Source organism: Argopecten irradians, chromosome 16 (genome assembly GCF_041381155.1).
Source record: "Argopecten irradians isolate NY chromosome 16, Ai_NY, whole genome shotgun sequence".
Lineage (NCBI taxonomy): Eukaryota > Metazoa > Mollusca > Bivalvia > Pectinida > Pectinidae > Argopecten > Argopecten irradians.
In genome coordinates this window covers 2,720,435-2,738,141 of record NC_091149.1, presented here as the reverse complement: position 1 = coordinate 2,738,141, position 17,707 = coordinate 2,720,435, and the positions used below count along the sequence as shown (strand labels likewise).

Genomic DNA, 17,707 nt, shown 5'->3' with positions numbered 1-17,707 from the left:
TCTAGAACATTGTTAAGTCTGATTTAGTCGATTAAGTTTAAATCGCTTGTAGTTACACGCGGCCCCACAAAACAAAAGACAAACGCCGTTAAAGGTCGGAGAAGAAGTCAAAATGTGTTGATTATTTTACAAATTTGTTTTGTCTATGTAGTAGATCTGCCAAATCTGTAACCCCGTCACCATTATAACATATTGAATCGTCAGTATGAACATTATAGTGACGGCTCATATAACAAAGGACAACATACTTAGTGTTGGAATTCCAATGCTTAAAGGAGACAGCAGAACAACTTTCTAACAAATTAAATTATTGGTAACAACCACATGAACCTGGAACGAATTTCCAACCAACAGTACATGTACATATTTAAGGAATGCTTTTTTTATTTTTTGTTGTTTTACTGGTGTGTAAACTGCATTTTTGTACAGATATTTTTAATAACGCTCGTTAGCGTGTCACTGATGTTGAAATATCTACAAAAAATGCAGTGTACACACCAGTAAACAAAAACAACAATCATTCCTTATACATGTATTTACATTTAAATTTAGTGTTAAAACAAAATTTGGCGGGAAATGTTGTCAAATTCAGAGAGTACACAAAACATTGTTGTATATGTCTTTGGTTGAAAACTCGTGCCAAGTCCATGTATGTTGGGTATATATGATATCTACGATATGATCATGTAGTAGAATGCCAATTGAAATGTTTAGATAAGTTTTTGTTTAATATCAATAAAATATTCAAATATAAATTGGAATTTCAATGGAAAAATACCCATGGTTTTGTTTCTGTAAGTTTGATCTATGTCGTACGTGAATATCATGTTTCGACGGATTAGGGAGGATTTGACTATTAAAAATGACCTCGTTTTATCATAAATCATTCGAATGACTTTAGATAATTATAACAATATAACTGGATTTGTAATCTCAACTTATTTAAATCTTGGATGCGACTTACAAAAATAAATGCATAACTTTGATTTCTAGTTAGGTCTGTAGATCATGTTTAACCGGCCAGTTTCACATTGATGCTCTTTTCAGATGATTGAGATTATTTAACCTATAAAGGACAGATTTTGTTCTTATATACATTTCTTTGTCAGATTGCGAAACTTTTACTCATTAAAAATATAACCCCGTGCTAAGCTAAATGGAGCAAAGATCGGAAATTGGAGTGCAGCATTCTCTGCTTCAACATTGCGTCATACTTTCTAGATTCGACATAGCTGTAATATAATTTGTTGATTTACTTGATTATTCAAATACATATATACACTTTTTGGAGCAAAGCCAAGTCCATCTGAGTGTCGCATGTTCTAACGTATATAACTTAAATGCATGTATGGTGATTTAAATTATCTGGTGCGTAATTATTGAAGTTTAGGGTTCTGTAGAATGACCTAGATCTATTCATCATGGAATTTATACTTGGGTTTTAAATTCACAAATGACAGCAAATCTAATTTTGGAACCTTGGCTGTGTGCTTGACGTTTCAAAATCTGGATCATATGATTTTTTAACGAATAATCATGATCATTGGCTATTTGAAATGTGCACGTCATGCGTTGTCATAACATCAGTGTAGATATACATAACATATACAGTCAAGTTGGGTGTCATATCTACAGTTCCCCTTGAAGGAGTTGGATCAACTACTTTAGTGTCTTATCTTCCGATGTCATCAATTTGTGACTAAAAGTTTCTCTTACACTTAGCAAACATGAGACTTGATGAGACTAAGGTGTTTGACTGATGGTGAGCTACTGGTCATGCCTGAAACATACTTTGGAGTTTCATGTGAATGGGTCGTTATAAAACCTTAGCCAGTATGACGATTTGTTTGAAACTCACCCTGTGAACCTGTAAGTAGTCTTCAAACATTTTAGTATAGTGATGGCATCTGTTTCTTTCTCTTTTTGTATATTATCTGTTTTGTTTATTATCGTATGGCGATCGGTCAATTGCACAATGATATGATATTTCTGATATTTTCCAAGCTTCTTCTCATTGACAAAGATCGATAGTTCGACTTAAAGGGACAATTCAGTGAGGCTAATTCTGTTACATAACCATGAAGCAAAATATGATATAAATGTATTGTTCTACATTCCTTATGAAACATATAACAAGAAATATTGACAATTTTCACGACATTGTTAAGTATATTGATTGATACCGATGAAATTCCAAACCGTTGATCAATACGATTAAGCAGGTATGACATGTATGCTGTACCCATACCCGAGCCAAAGTCAACCACGTTAAACAAATGCAATACATAACCACTGAAGAGTTGATGAAGTCATTTTTAGACAAGAACATGCATCTAAGGTAAACACAATACTGTAAGAGCGATTTGAGTAGTGCTAGACAAAATTTCTTTACTACACTGGCAAGGGCCAGGGTTCGGCATACATGACATCCAACCACTATGTGTAATGGCGGAGAGTAAGCGAGTTTGAACATTTCACATACATTTCACTACAGTGGGATTTTCTGGCATATCACAGTAAAACCAACTAATCTGACTTCTATTAGAACTGGTTTGTTTCCGAAATATGTGCAAATTTTAATGTGCTCTTAGACTGAATTGTCCCTTTAAAGTTATATGTGTCGTAATTTTCATACGATATTACTTATATCAAAACCTGAAATCACCTTCTTAATTGCATATGTGAAGCAATGATATTTCAAAACGTTTGTCACAATCTGGTATTTCTGTGAGAACTCGTTACACATTACCGTATTCCCGCCGTATTTTCCATAAAATTTCTGTATTTTCTCTATTTTCTGTAGAAACGAATATGATTGTGGTAGAAACAGGTCACACTCCTCGTAGTTGTTGAATATTGAATTTATTCCACACGAGTGAGTTATTTTTTAAAAGTTACAAAAGAACGAGCTTTAGCGAGTGTCTTTTGTAACTTTTACAAAATAATTTACTAGTGTGGAATATATATATATCCATTATTTGCTCTGTGCCACCATGGCACCTTTTACTGAAGGATCCATTAATATTAAAGATGCTCCATCGCTGACAAATGGTATTTTTTCACTATCAAAAACAGAAGCAGACGATTTAGTATTTTTCTTCAGTTACAAAAGTTACTTACTTTTACACCATTGAAAAGTTTGAGCCTCTAATTTTACTTCAAGTTAAAAATATGAAAAATAATTAGTTGCATCCCGAACAAATTCTGTGTCACTATATCCTTTATCCTCATAACATACAAAAGGTCGTTTCTATTGCTCATTCCCCCTCCACAGTATCATATTAAAGCTACAAGTATATCAATTGTTGCATTCAATTTCATGAACATTGAAAGTAATACTTGCTAATTATTTCGTACATAATACCTGTCAACCATTTAAGATCTTGGTCCATATAACGTTACAATGACGTCATATACTAGTTACGTCACAATTGATCCATGTTTAATCTCGCGCCACAACAACAGTGTCCATGGACGCGGGCAGTAGTGATATTTACCCATGTGTGTAGCCAATTATGATATAATATTTACCCATGTGTGTAGCCAATAATATAATATTTACCCATGTGTGTAGCCAATTATATATATATTTACCCATATGTGTAGCCAATAATAATAATATTTACCCATGTGTGTAGCCAATAATATAATATTTACCCATGTGTGTAGCCAATGATATAATATTTACCCATGTGTGTAGCCAATAATATGATATTAACTCATATGTGTAGCCAATGATAATATCATTTTAGGCAAAGCCTATCTGAGAGCATAGCAGTTAATCCTTTCTTTTGTTTGTTGGTTTTTTTAACTGTTACTAAATTTTCTTTTAACTGTTACTAAATTTTCTAACGACGAAAGAGTAATCTCCCCTGACCCACCAGTCTTATCGATGTTGACATATGTTTTGTTCTTATTGCTTTTTGTGTGCACTGACTAACTGTACTGTTTATAGAATTATTAATTATTAGAATCATAGCTTTGTTGAATTACTGCCATTGAGTTTATAACAAGAAAAACAATATTGAACACAGAATACTTCTACTTTCACTTTCTGCAAAAATACGTGACTGCGGCTCCAAAATATATCTCAACGTCATTCTCCGTAGACTGGTTCCCGCCTCAGTTACCTCCCTTGCGTACGCTTCACTGAGGACCGGTAGCGGGTAGCCATCTTGAGTGGGAATTCCAACTCCAGAGTAGTGCGCATCATTTCTGCGCATGATATGTCATCATGGAGACGGCTACTTCCGTTAAGAGAAAATAACGTCATTAACGTCGTTCCTATGAACACTCTAAACTATGTTAGCACGAAATGATTTCAAAACTTAAGATCTTATTTACTTTTGTTTATATATCGTTCAAATAAATTATTTATTCTTTACGTTAAGATCCGTCGCTTCGTGCGTAAAGGGGTTTCCCACGCCTAAAAAAAGTGAAGCAGGCGAACCGGATATGTAGATTGACCAATCAAAAAAATCATCATGGTTACCCGCTACCGGTCCCTAGTGAGCGGAGCGAAGCCTGGCGGAGAGTAGAGAACTAAGGGAAGGGAACCAGTCTACATTCTCCGTTGCCAGGCGGAAAATTCCTAAGCAAATGGTCACGTAAAACGGATTTTAAGTTAAGACAAAATTTAAATGTTAGATTCTGGTAAGAATAAATTGAAAGGTTTATCTTTCACTAACATTTTCATTTTGAAATTTTTCAAAGTAAAACTTGTTTGTAATCACGCGAGAGTTTGATTTTGTTATCACGCGAGAGTGTGATTTTGCATACTGTCTTGCGCATAGACTGGATTGCCTGCCGTAGTTTTTCTACTCTCCGCTAGGCTTCGCTCCGAAAATACAACTAGTATTTATGAGCGCAGCATAGCGGAGAGAAATTGGTACTAAGGTAGGTAATCAAGTCTACCTTGCGCAACGCTGGATTTTGTTGTGATTTCCGTTTCCTGTTTACGTTAAAGTTTTGGTAGCAGTGTACAGTAGATTTGAAAAATCCAGCAAAATATTGTGCAGGCTTTAATTATGTACACACAGTTTTTTTTAACCTTAAATAACACCTATATAAAAGTATATTTATTTTTAATCTACACAACATTTGCAATTGTCATGAGTTCATTTTTGGACAAGTCTGCTTTTTGTTGTTTTGTGAGCCTGTAAAAACCATGGTAGCCAAATTTGCACAAAAATGGGATTTTCAACTCAAAATGACACCCCCTCTAGGAGAATGTTTTTCTTGAATACATTTTAAAACCAAGAACTGAGCCTATTTTGACATATTGTACACAAAAAATAAAAACATGCAACTACATATACCCAGATACCTTTCAATGTTGTTGCAATTAATTTTAGCTTAATTTTGGTTTTGTTTTCTTTTCAGGTTTGACAGAAAAACATCCTGTTGATCAAAATGGCAACATATCGAGACTTTTACACAGACGATGAAGAGGCTATTATTGTCAACAATGATATGGAGCTATACCTTGATCAACAATTGTTGACAAAAGAGTTCCAAAGGTTGAAAGACATGTTCAGCGGCTCCCCTGTTCCCCCAAGGGACATGGAGGATGTACAATATATCAGCCAACTTTTACAAAAACTTCGGGATGATGAAAAAATTTCAATAGGGAACTATGGTTATTTTACAGATCGACTACAAAAGATTAAACCCAGACTAGCGACCTACGTGAAAAGAATGGAGAAAGAAATCAAAACTCTACTACAGGAAGGTAAGCTTTATACACAGCAACTATCAAATAAAAGTTATCCTGCAACGGTTCCTCATTCTGATACAGAGCAGTAAAATTGTGCTTTATCCGTCAATACGATCACGTGATTTGTTCCACATATGACGGAACTTTTTCTAACTTGACCCCGATCTTTAACCTTCCGGTGATCGAAACGCCATTAAGTCCCGCCAAAATGAGACGTCACATTTACCGGAACGACGTTATTTGTACGATTTCGAAACCCCCGTATTACGGTGTCATCTATGTCTTGGCTCAAGTCAAAGGTTTACATTGTAAATAATTCATTGATGTTTTATTTTTTTACTATTTATATGTAAATTATTGGAATTGTTTCATTGCGAATACGCTAATATGCTGTATTTTCACGGCAGTAAAAAGGCATACACTCTCATTCAGTTAAATGAATTAAACTTTTCCTGTGTATCAAAGAACTGTCTCGATTCGAGCGAAACCAAATATATAATCGTCAATTTGCTTTGATATCTAAAGAAATAGTTGCAGGATAAATAGAATACACGATTAGTATCTTACAATACAACGTTTATTTTTGCTCGACATTGAAAGCCAAGATGACTGAACAAAACCTTGCCACCTCGGGTTTACTAAATCTTGCACCAAAATAAACCTTATATTGTAAGATACTTTCCATGTGTTCTCCATGTCTTATCTTAGGAGTGGTAAATCTTTGATTATTAATTTCACTGCAGAATCGATAATATATATAATAATTTCACTTTTACAGAAACTACTAGGTTGTTTCACAGGTTTTTATTTTACAGTACAAATATTTTATTCTCTTAACTTGAAAGGGATGTGCATATACTTCTGTATATTGATACGAGCTACCAGGGTTAGTTATGGAATTCAGTGATCTACATGTTAGCATAGAAGTTGTAATTTAGCTTAAAGATGCTCCACCGCCGACAGAGCATAAATGATATTCATCATTTGAACAATAATTGGTGTTTGATTGTGTATATATATATGTCTTATTAACACAAAAAATGATATAAAATAATTTCTTTTGACTTTGGTGCATGTGCAATCAGTAACTCACGCCATATAGCTGCCATATAATATCATAGCTGATGTAAGAAAGTAAGTGAAGAAATACAGATAAGAAGAACCTTCTTTTGCACTCCTATCCCATGGGCTCAGAAAAGTTCAATATCTTAAATAGCTCGTAAAATATGAAGAACAATAATAAAACACAAATTTATAATCTTCCTTTTTATTATATTGTAACAGGCAACGGTGGATCTGTGAGAGATGCTGATACCACTGTTTTAGTGGGTCATAATATTGGATCTGTTAGGGAAAATGTTGATACCATAAGGGAAGACGTTGCTGGCATAAAGAAAACCATCCGCACCATGGCTCAACTATCATCGAATAGCAGAGGTAAATTGATAATCTTTATAATATCCTACAGCGGTTTGGTGTCGATCTATTTGTATATTAGTCTCTTGCCGGTAAAACTATAGGGGACTGAAAATTGTCTATTTGTCATTACGTACATGTATGTGCATTCTTCCGTCTACTTTTTGGTCTGTCCGCTTGAAGTTCGTCGTAAAAGTCTACGCCACATCTACTCTTTTTAGAAACAAGATGTGTTGTGAAATAATTTTAGCTTACCTGGAATGAAGAGCTGGTTAGATTATGCAATGGTGTGGAGTCCGTCTCCCCTCTTGAGGCAAAAGGGATGGGGCCCAGAGAGGGAAATCGGTTGTTAAAAATCACTGTTGGTGAAAACGTTCTGCTTAGATTGTAATCATTTGGCCGAAAACACTCTTAGGGAAGGGGAATCAATAAGGTAGATGAAATATAGAAAGAAAAATAAAGAAATTATGTATAATTATAAGGCAACCATATTAAATTAACTTTATGCTTAGAGCATTTGTGTAAATCTTGGCTCTAACACCTCTGGGACAGGAGGGATGGGCCCAATAGGTTAGATAATAATAGTTAGTGACAGAAGGGGTGGTGCTCAATTAGGGTAAATAGAGGTAGTTACTTTAAAGTGCTGTTTGCCATACAGTTGTACTATAACCAAATGTAGCCAAAACCATCCTTGGGGAAAGATGGGCTTGTATGAATATTTACTCTTAGACATAGGTTGCAGAAAAGATGGGTCCAATAGTGAGATATAAATTACTACTAGTCATAAAGTTTTGTTTAGTAAGGACTATTTTGTTGATTTTTGGTTGTTTTCGGACCGTTGGTAATGATGAAATTTGCAGGGCACAAAACAAAGAGTTTGATTGGCTTGTACTCGTTTCTTGTGTTGTTAATTTGAATTTAGTTTTCATATTATGAATAAAATTAGTGGCACATTGCTTAGAAAGTTAATTTAAGTTCCAACAAAATGGCTGACGATATTAGTTATTTCACTAATTTGAGGCAGTAGCGGACGATTACATTATAACTCGACAAAAGTTAAAGTCACTTTGTGGGGAACTGATCGATTGTTTATGACGTCACAAAAAGGTGTTCTTTTTTCAGTTAATCACTTGAAAGACAGAATTCAGATCTATTACAATGTATTGTGTGGGAAGTGCACTTCAGTATAATAGTAAGACTAATTAAAGCTACCTACCATTTAAGAAAATTTAGTAGTCGTTTTACTGAGATCGTACCTTTAAATTAAAGATTAAGAACATCCTCCTATTTTTCAGGACGAGACCCCAAGTTGGCAGCTATGATCGGTAAGTTTACATTACACAAACGAGATATTTGTTGGAGAAGTATTTGAAGGAGTATACAGTATGTATTTATTTTTAAATATAAGTTTGTGAGAAATAACGATTCCTGGACCTGGAAAAAAAATCCTTGTTGTTTTAGTAAGATTTTGATAACGAATACATAGTCAACATCAGAAAATATGTAACCCTTTCGCTGCCATTGTGAAATGCCCCTATACGCTGTGTTGCCATGATTTCTGTTGGCATTTCAAAACTACCATTATGACGTCATTTATCTATGACGTCATTAGTTTTGCATAGAAATATCGTCTCACCCAACCTCGATACTACAGGGTTCCGATCACTTACGATTTCTACACCTCTGGTTTATCTCATAGTAAAACTGAAGGCAGCGCAGAGGGAAAAAACTGAACCAATCACAGGCCTGTAAAGATTTCATTTGAAGACTACAGAGAGACGCCCAACATCAAAGCCACAAGTCAACTATAGTGTACTGTTATACGGCTCTTTTGATTTGTATTTGTATCTGTTCTGTTCCGTTGCCCCCAGTTTTACTAAGATATAGTCCAGGGGTGTAGAGATCGTAAGTGTTTGGAACACCTGGATTATTGTATCAATCAAAACGATTGAATAAGACACGTCGTGCATTCCAGACCACATGTCATACCTCTATGGGAAGCTGACATAATTATCTATTAGCCCAGGTTACTCCTTTCATAATTTCTTGTCACTAAATACTATGGTGGGTAATTTCTGTCAATGCGACTACGCGTTGTCGCTCTGCATAGCTGACATGTCTGACCCTTCAAATAATAGTACTTGGTTAGAACCAACTTAAGATCATTGAAATTTTATTGTGCAACGAAGTTGGCGGGGGATATACAAATGGGTTCCGTCCGTCCGTCCGTCTGTCCGTCCGTACGAATGGTTTCCGGAGCATAACTCTAAAACCAGTAGAGATATTTCCACGAAACTTCATACACACATTGGTCTTATGGTCTAGTAGTGCCTTTTGCTATTTTTAGGTTTTCATTTTTTGCATTTTTTCCGGAGTAACCATGGAAACATTGCTGAAAATATCATATTTTTGTACCTGGTTCGTTTCCGGAGCATAACTCTAAAACCAGAAGAGATATTTCCACGAAACTTCATACACACATTCTTTTTATGGTCTAGTAGTACCTTTTGCTATTTTTAGGTTTTCATTTTTTGCACTTTTTCCGTAACCATGGAAACATTGCTGAAAATATCATATTTTTGTACCAGGTTCGTTTCCGCAGCATACCTGGAAAACCAGTTGAGATATATGCACGGAACTCCATAGGCACATTAGTCTTATGGTCTAGTAGTGCCTTTTGCTATTTTAAGGTTTTCACTTTTTGTACTTTTTTCTGTAACCATGGAAACATTGCTGAAAATGGCAGATTAAAAAAAACAGGAAAATTATCGCCAACAAATGTCAAGGCTGTATACCTTATTCAACAATTGCAGGCCTGCTCTACTTGAATTATACTCCATCTTTCTTTAGCTCAACTTCCTTTTTCCTGTTTTTTGTCATACACATAAGTCTCCACAATCAAACTTACTTCAGCTTTGATATCTCCATTGGCGGGGGATCTGAATGACTATGAACTTAAGATCATTGAAATTTTATTGTGCTGTAACAACACATCTTCAATTAATATCGATATCTGGGTTACAGTATTTTTACCTAAAAGTACGCATACGGGACCTGCGAATATCATATCTAGTGATTTGCTACAAATCATGCAAAACCACGTCTTTACTCTTTATTTCTTTCCAACAAAATATATGTGGCCAAATTATTTATGCTATTAGATATACGTCGATATACAAATTGTATAAGATATTGCTTCTATAACATGGAGATCAGTCGAACAGTTTAGGGAGCTATAACTAGCTATAACAAGTTTCTGTTGTTACAGAAACAATATCAATGAAAAAGTTTTAATAGCAAAAAGCAAACATTTAGCACTAGTCTAATATAATGTATACATGTAGATGCTAAAATTCAAGGAGGTTTTAATTTCGCTAAATTCGCAGACCCATCCAAATTTATTTTACCTCGAAAAATTTATCAAAACCATGATGTCACCTGTTATAGCATGCCTTTTGAATGACGCTTTCAGAGGTAACATAGATAATTCACAAAGAAAAGTCTCGTAAATATATCCCAAGCAGTAAATCGTGAAACTTTACATGCACCTGCAATTAATTCAACAACTATACATCGTATACAAACGTTCGTGCATCTAAGTTGAACCGTTTCAGAGTTACCATAAACTGTAATTTGTTATATTTGTATTCATAGTAACAGATAAAATACCAAAAATAGAAGGTTCCGGATAGCAAAAGATACAACTATGACACTAGCCTAACATATACATTAAGTTTTGTGGAAATAAGTTGAACGGTTTCGGAGCTAGGTAACTTCAAAACTGTGTCATCACTTATGCAATTTTCCAGCACTTCTCATGTTGGTGCAGGGACGTTGTTAACGATGCTAAATGTAACGTCAAAATTCGTTAAAAATAAAAGCAGATCGGCCAAAATCGGCCCTGTGGTAGCCTAGGGGTTAATCATTTAATAATTACTAATCATATTACAAGTCAAGACTTGAAACTAAGATTGTTTTGTAATGCTAAATGATTTAAAGCAACAAAAATGTCTCTCTTATGCAAGATCAAAAGGATCAAACATGCTAAAATATTTAAATGACTTGCCAATAACAAAGAGGCTCAGAGACTTGATACTGGGCCCGCATTTCATTTTCAATTTCAATAAGATTTTTTTTTGACGTGTATGTCACGTGAGACCTATTTTAATTGCCTTTTGTTCGTCATCCTTTGTCATATGTCTGTAAACAATTCCCCTTTTCGACGTTTTCTACTTCTGAAGCAAATTCACACACACAAAACAAATACTTTTCATGGATTTAAAGGTCTCAAGGCCCTTTACAAAATTTGTATTTGATGGCCCTGCAGTGTCTCAGGTTTTCCCCTGGGGAGGGTGTAAAATTTACTATTGTTTATTAAAGGATTTGTGCAGTCAAAAATGACAATATCAGTTTATGCTGGAAACGGCTTTATTAGCACGTGTAGAAACCTCTCCGTGCCGCGCGCGACCGGAATAACCAGCTGTAAGCCGTCGATATCGAGGTCCAAAATTCTGACCGCCAGATTATGCATATTTTCTAGCTCTAAACCGTGTGACGTCATAATAGTCCGTGGCTTATAGCTGTACAATAACTGATGTGCTATCACGTATATCGACGGTCACAGGAAAAGCCGATCAACGATTTTTTATGATTACTTTTGAGTCAAGTCAATCGTACAATAACTTTGGCTCGAATGTAAATAACTAAAAGAATGAAATTCGATATTTCAAATACTCTAATTTATGCTCTAATAGCAGGTATCTTCGTGTAATTATGAAAGAAAATCCACACAGAAATAAAAGTTTCGGATTTTTTGTCGAGAAGTTCAGCAACGAATAAGCTTTAATTAGATAATATTTTCCTGTAGTCTGTATCTTTGATACATTGTGAATTACAAAGTTTGTGACTGTAAAATGAAATTTTACATAACAATTTAAGAAATCCTTGATTAAAGTATTGACGTACGTACACACCGATGATTGATCATTACAAACATTGTGTTGTGTGTTGCTAACCGAATAAATTGAGATACATTTATTACAATACCGTAAAACGTTTCAACGTATGGTAGAAAGAATTTATTTTTGATATTATAAAAGATCTAAATATTGAGATATTAAGCAAAACAAACTATTTTTTAGACCATGCGGTCGTTTTCAATTTTTAATCGATATACGAGTAGATACTCCGATATAGATATATAATCAGCCATGCCTTTGGTTTGATGGTTATGTAATACCTGGACCAGGATGTTGTTTACCTGTACACAACGCCATTCATCGAACTCACCTGTAATTACCTGGCCGCGGGCGATTTGCTATTCGGTGGACTATATCGGGTATTTGCTATTGTCTTACTGTCAATCAGGTTAGGACATCCGTTAATTGGATTGTGATTGTTGAATTATGGCAACCCTGTACATCTATGCTCTAGGTTTTTTATTGTCACCTCAATTTTTAAAAATGAAGATGTAAAAGCAAATGGAAATAAAATATCCCTGATCATACCTAGGAATATATATTACATATATATGTATGTCGTGCACAGGTAAAACAATAATGGAAGTTGACTTATTCAGAAACAAAAATGGTTCTAAGAACTATTTCAACTAAAGATTTAACCTTAAAAATTATTCCAGTCTAGTACTGTAATTACGGAATCGTGGCATATAACAATCTCCCGTATTTTCAAAGGAAGTATTAAAAAATTTAAGCATGTATTTTCACCGTTTCGAATCTACATGTATAGTCATACAAGAAAGGTTACAGCATTACCACACTAAAAATACTTATTTAAACATCACTAACTATATTTTTGAAAAGGTAAAAGATATTAGATCTATTTATAATGCCTGTATACAAGTAATTTCATTTTTCATTTGAACACTATATGTGGTTACTTTTTGTATTATACGATAAATGTTCATATATCATACTATTAAATCTCGGTATGATATACAAAAGGATCGACAATGAATATACTATTTTAAGGATTTAGTATAATTTTGAAATAATGAATTTAAATCTACACTTAAACTGTAATTTAGAAACACATATCAGAAATATCATTGATGTATTTATGCCTTTTAGTAAACGTTATGGATTAAGTTTCAAAGGCAACAATTTAGATATACATATTATTTTCGGTATAAGTTCGGTACTATTACTCCAATATCACATAACCGATAACCGTCCACATTTTATTTTTACTCAAAAACTGTGCCGTGTTTGCATCGTTATGGCAGAATTTTGAAATGAAAACACGGATTCAAGATACATATATTCATGCTAAATTTTGGGATTTTACTCGTAAAAAGATAGTGTTATATTATACTGGTTTTTATTACTCAGAAATTTACATAATATGCTATTTAAATCTCAGTCCAGACTGATCCGAACATCATTTTGATATCGCTATCAAATTGGACTGACTATCTAATCTAAAGTTAGATACAGTTTATATGCTTGTTTGAATGGTTGAAATGGTGTAAATGGAATGTTTTGAAACTGAAAATATCTACATCATAAAGCTAGAATAACGATTTACTCGAAAAACTCAAATTGTAGATCTAACGTATACGTGTATGTGCTGTATAGATGTATAGTACTAGCTATAGGCTTACCTTGTGTAGCCGCGGACTACTGTGACATCACAAGACCACGTGACCGCCTAGCTCATTATCTCTGAACCGTAGTCGACACTACCCGTAAATCACGACCAAAACCAACCGATAGCGCTAAAAGCTAGGCGATTCGTTGGGTGGGACTTAATTTTTCATTCATCCAAAGCAATATCCTGACGTATTATCCAAAAAAAAAATTGGCAGCACAAATCCTTTAAGGAAAAACTTATTTTTGATCATTATGTGTTGAATTTGTACAGAAAATGAGTCAAATCTGGTTAGTACTATTAGCATGAGATAGCATTTCAATATTACATGTACCATATACCCCCTCAAGCCCCCTGGATCAAAAAGGCTAAAATTACTTTAAAAAAACAAAAACAAAAAGCCTTCATTTCAACTCACAGTCGAGATGGAATTAAATACCCCTCATAGATTGAAGAGTCAAATCGATAATTCAGTTACAAATATTGAAAAAAATGATAATCATGCTGTCATTAGTCCTCCATGACATCAAATTATGCTGGTGGGCGTCAAACTGTGTTAGAACATTTTTGTAAGATCTAGGTAAAAACGAAACTATACCTGATAGTGGGCCTGTGACATGCTGGGATGAAGGGCTACCACTTTTGTTCGAATGAATGACTTTGACCGTCATTCAAGGTCACATTGGTCAAATATAACGACTTCGTGTGAATCACTAACAGACCAAGAGACCTGCTATTGGGCCTGTAGTATGCAAAATTACTAAAATGTAGGCTAAAATGGTAATCACAACATCTTATCAGAAATCAAGAGGTTTAGTGACCTGACATTTCCTGGGTCATACATAGAAATTCTTAATGACTATCTTATGTCTTAAAGCTGACAATGCAAGTTAAAAAGTATGCATTTGAGATTAAAAAGAAAAATACTTAGTATTTAAAATCTGAAATGAATAATTTTAATTTGCATTGTCAGCTTTAAGTATGCACCATGATTACCAGATAGCAGGTGAGCGATTCAAGCCCATTGGGCCCCTGTTTATTAATCAAATTTTCACTAAGATTGCTCTTTTTGCGATCATCTTGACTTTTAATGGTTTTGGTTTGTTATCCCTCGCGAAACGCATTTGCGGGGGATATTAAATTGGGCTTCGTCCGTCCGAGATGTTTTCCAGGCTAAATCTAAAAAAAACAAAAACCTCGTTCAGCTTAGCTCATTGAAACTTTCTGTATTTATCAGACTAGTGCCCTAGTTGTGCCTTTTGCTATTGCAGATCCTCCCTTTTCAGTATTTTTTTCTAACCATGGAAACTTAGTCAAAATATCAAATTACTGTTTCCTTTTGTTTCCGGTCTATAACTCCAACATTGTTCAACGCAGCTCATTGAAACTTTCTTGTGCCTTTAACTAATATGGAAACTCAGTAAAAATACCAAATTATTGTTTCCTTTTGTTTCCGGAATATAACTCAAAAACCGTTTAACACCGCACAATGGAACTTTCTGTATATATCAAGCTAGTGCGCTAGTTGTGCCTTTTGCTATTGCGGAACTTTTTCGGTATGTTTGCTGTCACATATATTTGCGGCTCCTTGTTGTTAACTGTTTTCCAAATTCAGAAACGTCTTTCTCTTCATTTGGCGCCGTATTTGTAACAATAAATCATTGAACGAAATTCTAATTGAGACCAGCATAGTTCGCAATAATTCAATATCGGGAAAATTGAAGGTCATAAAATGAAAAAAAAATGTATATATAATTGCGTCATAGCAATGTGTTTCCAAATCACGTATTAAAGTTCATTTTAGGACTATTTCAAGCGAATTGACTTGTGTTATTTACAGATACAACAAAAACTATAATAATAAAAGAAACAGAAAACTACCAGTTTCTACATACAAAAAGTTTCGAGGATGCCCGTCAAAAACTTGTGGAGAATAAAATTGTTGTAATACAGGGAAACACTGGTGATGGGAAATCGTCCATTGCACTTGAACTTCTCCGTTTGCTGTGCTGTGATACAGGACAAAACAATCGATGTCGACAACCGCTACAACTACACGATATAAAGGACTTAGATTTGGTGGCGCCAAAGTCACAATTTGTTATTTTTATAGATAATATCTTTGGAAAGAATGTTGTAAGTCAATCAGATGTTACAGAATGGGTGAAACGAGAGAAAGATGTTATGTCAAAACTTTGTGGAAATAACACAGAGGCAAATTATATGGTCATAGCTATTAGGAGTGAAATTTTGAACTTTCTAAACGACGTGCAAAACTTGTTTTCACAAGGAAATGACTTGCAGAACTTGTTCTGTAAACAAAATTTGATTGAACTCAGCAAGTATACAGATGAAGATGAAAAACTGAAGTTGCTGAGGATGTATGCTCCTAAAAACAGTTTTGCCAAATGGACAGATGATGAAGAAAAACAAATTGTTAAAGCATCCCCAAACATTGGGTTTCCCCAGTGTTGTAGATTATTTAAGGACACACCCTCTCTACAAATAGACAGAGTCAAGTTTTTTGAAAGACCTTTTCAGTATTTGAAATCTTCTCTATCTGGATTAGAAGACGGGAAATTTTCCGGCTTGCTTTATCTGTTTCTCAAAGGAGGCGAAGTGGTTGAACATGATTTAGACCCATTAATTGAAGATATAGACGAACAGGAAGAAATGAAAGCAGCGTTCGCTGTTGATGTTATCAATGTCTCTCCAGCATCTGAGCTTATTCACAAAAACAGGAAGAAAGCTGAATTTGTAAAAGAGTCATTAGAATGTCTGTTGGGTTGGTTGGTAACAAAGGAGTTAACAGAAAGAGGAGAAAAACAATATCCTTGTTACAAATTCAACCATGACTCCATTGAGGAAACAGTTGCACTTTTGTATGGAGAAAAAACTCCTATTGGTTACATAAGAAATTGTCACAAAAAATCCCTCAGTTATTTAGCTACAACTTCAAACACTCCAAATAGGATAGTTATATCATCAGATGTTCACATCAATGCCTTGTATCAACGAATTCTGAAAGAATTTAAATCTGTTGATCCTGAACATTACAAGGACTTTATAATATCATTCAACATATCTAATGCAGCTAAACACTTATACTCCCCAACTGGGGAGTATGAGTGTTTAGTTACATTAGATGTGTGGACAGATACTATATTTATGCAAGGATTTATCAGCTGGCTAGGTGATCAGAATGTTGAGAAAACCCTGTGCCACCTGATAAAATCTGCCTTGTTAAATGGAACATGCTTTACTGGTTCAGAACAAAGTGTCTCTTATCTCCTGTCTGAGGGTGTCACCCCTGACGATAGCACACCGTTTTGTATAGTGGAGGGTGGAAGTGTACAACTACTACGTAAACTACTTAAGTACGATGTCATACATACAGCGAGAGCAGACATATATAGTCATCACAATATCAATATTCTATATCAGGCGTGTTGGTATCAGAGAAGGGAAATGGTGAGCATATTGTGTGATGCATATCCAAACTTGGTGAATGACATCAATGATAAGGGATTAGGTCCACTCCATTATGTAATTGCGAAAGGAAACTATGATATGTTTAAGACAATGGAAAGAACAGTGCTGAAATCTTTGTGTAGAGTTGAAGACGAACAACATATGTGCGAGTCAGAAGGTGGGAATGTGGTACATAGAGATTGTGTATGTGCTCAGTACATGTCACAATTAGTGGACAAGGACGGACGGACAATATTACATCTGAGTTGTCTGAACGGACACAGGGAGCTTAGTTTACATCTTTGTAAGTTGTACCCAAACCTCATAACAGCTGTAGATCAATACGGACGGACAATATCACATGTGAGCTGTTACCATGGAAACATAGAGCAGGTTTTACAGTTGTGCGAGTTGTACCAAAACCTTATCAAATCTGTAACATACGAAGCGGAGACAATATTGCACTGGAGTTGTATGTATGGACACATGGAGCTT

The 17,707-nt window shown here is 34.8% G+C and overlaps 1 pseudogene; it reads left to right on the top strand.

The window, feature by feature from the left end:
• The first annotated feature begins 1,608 nt into the window (after nt 1–1,608).
• LOC138310833 (uncharacterized) lies at nt 1,609–16,596 on the top strand (annotated as a pseudogene).
• Nucleotides 16,597–17,707: the final 1,111 nt, after the last annotated feature.